The sequence below is a fragment of the Myotis myotis genome, unplaced genomic scaffold, assembly GCF_014108235.1.
Source record: "Myotis myotis isolate mMyoMyo1 unplaced genomic scaffold, mMyoMyo1.p scaffold_m19_p_12, whole genome shotgun sequence".
NCBI lineage: Eukaryota > Metazoa > Chordata > Mammalia > Chiroptera > Vespertilionidae > Myotis > Myotis myotis.
In genome coordinates, this window is record NW_023416316.1 from 34,746,279 (window position 1) to 34,750,356 (window position 4,078).

At 39.5% G+C, this 4,078-nt stretch overlaps 1 non-coding gene across 1 annotated transcript; it reads right to left on the reverse strand.

Moving 5' to 3' along the window:
- Positions 1–637: 637 nt before the first annotated feature.
- Positions 638–756, reverse strand: LOC118667825. Its single transcript, XR_004971407.1, has one exon. It is a non-coding gene; the product is annotated as a 5S ribosomal RNA (ribosomal RNA).
- Between the last annotated feature and the right edge of the window lie 3,322 nt (positions 757–4,078).

The following is a 4,078-nucleotide window of genomic DNA, read 5'->3' on the forward strand; positions in this document are numbered from 1 at the left end:
ATATTCTTTGTTTCACAATAAGTCTTTGAAACATGTCTATTTTAAGTAACAGCACATTCCAGTTGGGATGCTAAATTTCCATTGGGGATACTTGATGAGTATTTTAGATTTCATAAAATCTTCAATTGAAAAAGTAGATTCATTTAACAAATTGTTACAGATACACTTAAACTTTTTTCCATAACTAAATGGAGTTTTCCAATAACTAAATTCATATGAATTTTTTAAATTTAAGTTAAAAAATTATAAATTTAGTTTCTCAGTTGCACTCACCCTATTTCAAGTGCTTGGGAGCCACACAGTGCTAGTGGCTACCGTATTGGATGGCACAGGTGCACACTTTGAAAACAGACAGTCCTGCCACTCCATCATACAGTTTTGGACACGTTATCTAACTTTTCTTAGCCTCAAGAAAATTTCTGATTTACAATTTACAAATATACAACAGAAAAATATAATGTCCTCCATCTATTATCCTCAGGAATATTAGAAGTACTATATCTAAAATGCATAGCAGTGATAACAGATTCTACAATTTCAAGTAAATGAAATCATATAATATGTAGTCCTTGGTGTAAGTTTCTTTAACTCTACATGATGTTTTTTGCCTTCTTTGTTTGTTTGTTTTTGTTTTTGCAGCCTACAGCACCCAGAATTCCCAGGCGGTCTCCCATCCGAGTACTAACCAGGCCCAACCCTGCTTAGCTTCCGAGATCAGACGAGATCTGGCGCATTCAGGATGGTATGGCTGTAGATTGCATAATGTTTTTGAGATTCATCCATGTTTTTGTGTATTTACTCCTCTTTACTACTGAACAGTAATGTGGCTGTTTTTAATCAAGAGAACTCCTGACCTGACTCCACCCCCCAATCAGCTATTCCATTCTTTCATAGCTCAAGAAATTCTTCATCCTGTCAATCTAACATGGACCTCCCTAATGTTTCTAGCTTTTGATGCTAACTCAACAATTAGTGAAAGTACTTTTATATCATCCTGTAAATTTTATGTGCAGTTAAAAAGTTCTCCTGAGCCTTCTATGGAGAGGCAAAAACCTTCCTAATTCCTTCAGTTCTTCATACAACATCTTGGTTTTAACTTCCTGGTCATTTTCTATGTTCACTCTTTTAGACAATTTTCAACTCATATTTATTTGTTTTCTTGTTTATTGAATATCTCCTTTATTAGATTGTAAGTTCCATAGGGCAAAATCATATCTATTTTATGCACCAGGGTCCACCTAGCACTTAGCACAATGCCTGGCAATTGGAAAACCCTCAACAAATATTTGTTGAGTAAGGGAGCATATAAAGTAAAGAAGGAAGTCACTTTTGAACATGTTGCGTTTTTTGTCTATATGTTAAATATACATGGCACAGCAGGCAGCATTGGGGGTGGGGTGGCGGGGCAAGCCTGGAGCTTGGAGAAAACACTCATTTCCATGAGATACACCTCTGGGAATGCACCAGCCAAATGCACTGACTTCATTCCTGGCCGGAAGGATAACCTTGAGTCTATCTGCACCCCTTTTCCAGTGACCCAAAGTGTAGCCTAGACCCGTGGTCGGCAAACTGCGGCTCGCAAGCCACATGCGGCTCGCAAGCCACATGCGGCTCGCAAGCCACATGCGGCTCTTTGGCCCCTTGAGTGTGGCTCTTCCTAAGCCTTAGGAGTACCCTCATTAAGTTAATAACAATGTACCTACCTATATAGTTTAAGTTTAAAAAATTTGGCTCTCAAAAGAAATTTCAATCGTTGTACTGTTGATATTTGGCTCTGTTGACTAATGAGTTTGCCGACCACTGGCCTAGACCAAAATCTGAAATTTCCCTTAAAACCTAAAATCAATCGTAATCAGCTGGGCCCTGCTTTTATTTCCCAGCCCTGCTCAGGTCTCCAGATTATGTAGGACATTGACCTCTTACCATCATGCCCCAAAGTCCAAATGTGGGAGAGGAATTTTTAAAATATTGATTTGTTTTGCTCTTCCTATGTTTCTCTCCCCTCCCCCACCCCCTTTTTAAGCAGAAAGCCAGGCCTTTGTATTTACTTCCTCGCTTTAGAGGAGTCTGTGATCCATAAAGGCAGAAATTGCCTTTAGGTGATTTGACTCTCAGGCTTGTTTTGCCAGAAGGTAGGGTTCTTGAAAGAACCATCCTGGGGATGGGAGGGAGGGGGAATGTGAGGATTGTAAAGGAAGAAGAGCTATTTCCCCAGACTGGAAAGGGGTTCAGGCTGGCACACCCCTCAAACAGGGTGACTCACACGCAGCTTCCTAGCACCACGGAGGGTGGCAGGACCCCAGAAGGAAATAGCACTGGGCCCCAGCAGCAGTGCTGAGAGGTCCCAGCTCCGCAAGGGCCTCCCGCCTTCAGTGAGTCCCGTAGCCTGGAACACACGGTTTCAGTGGTCAGTCTGACATCCTAAAGTGAGAGGGCTTTCTTCTGATTTTTGCTCGATGTCCCCAGAGAAAGAGAAAGAAGAGAATTCTGTCCTCATGTTCTCCTTCGTAGTGGCTAAGATTGCACTTTCTTGCTGTCTAGAAGAGGTAGAGACTCAGGGGTGAAAGGATAAGGAAATATTCCATTTATTAAGCAGTTGAGAGTTTGCAGTCAGAGTTATAAGGACAGAGAAGAGAAGAAGGAGAAATACAGCCATAACAAAGAGAAGAGAAAGGTAAACAACAGAGAATGAGGGGAAAGAAGTCAAAATATGGCAAGAGTTCAAATAGCGGCCCACCCACCATAGACCTAGATAATTGTAAAATAAGTTAACAAGCTGTTCAATCATATATTCTGTCTCATTCCTTGACAAATGAATAGTCACAAAGGTAGAAAGAACAACATTGTTTAAAGCTATGGTTTTTATAGACTGAAAGTCAACAAACTCTCAAAGATGACTGGATTTAATTATATCGGGCATGTCTGGGTGTTTACATGATGGGCTAGTAATGTTTGATAAGTAATAAAATAGCTCATTAATTCACAGATACATTCCATAAATTTTTTTCTTGCCTTTGTTTCAGCAAAACACTAATTATGCCACCATCAACTCTCCCACACATTTTATATTCTATTGACAGTAATGCTAAAAGAGACATTTTCTTGAAATATTACAGTTCTCAGGTAATTTTTTATTATTAATTTCTATCTGGAGAACATTTATTCTACTAAAGTAGTAGCAACTGAAGTTGATAATCAAATTCCTTTATATGTCATGTTCAAACATTGTATTTGAGTTGCATGTAATAGGTTACTGTCAACACAAAAAGATACAAAGTATTTTAATTTCAATATGTAAATTATCATTATGATTTCCACCATCTTTTAATGTAGTATGTAGAGCCATATAATAATGTAAAGAAAAATACTTCTCACATCATATCTAGATCTGCAACCATACAGATTTAGCAGTCATTTGGATCATTTCAGAAAACGTTTTTAAGATTCCATGTGCTAGTGCTCTGTGCTAATCTGTAAATACCTCTGGAACCATAAAGAGAAATAAAAGAGTGGATGCTCAATACAGCTGGGAAATGATACTTATCACGAGACCCCGTCACATTCACACTATTAAAGAAAGTGACTTGACAAGTTCATTAATTTGTCTTTCCTCTTACCTAAGCACTTGTGCTGCTCCGGTCTTTCCACGTCCATCAAGGTGGTGTCCATCTCCGGTGCAAGTAGCAGCATCACAGCCCATAGTGTTCATGGCATTCGGAGTCCCTTTCTCCTTTCTAAGGACAAAGGACACACCTCCTACTGGGGATGTGCCCGCAACCAAGGTACATGCCATTGACTGGAATCGAACCTGGGATCCTTCAGTCCGCAGGCTGGCGCTCTATCCACTGAGCCAAACCGGTTAGGACTGCTTTACCCCTTTTTATAATCTCTTCACTGATGGGATTTTGGGGATGTGGATGTAGGATGGTGAAGATAATAAATAACATATTCAGCATTACTGGTCCCCAGATTTAGGACTTCAGAGAACAGTAGGATTTTTTTTTCTTGGTAAATTTAGAAATTAATAAGGAACTGACCATTTGCTAACAAGGTAGGGCAAAATAGGCTATTGAAAATA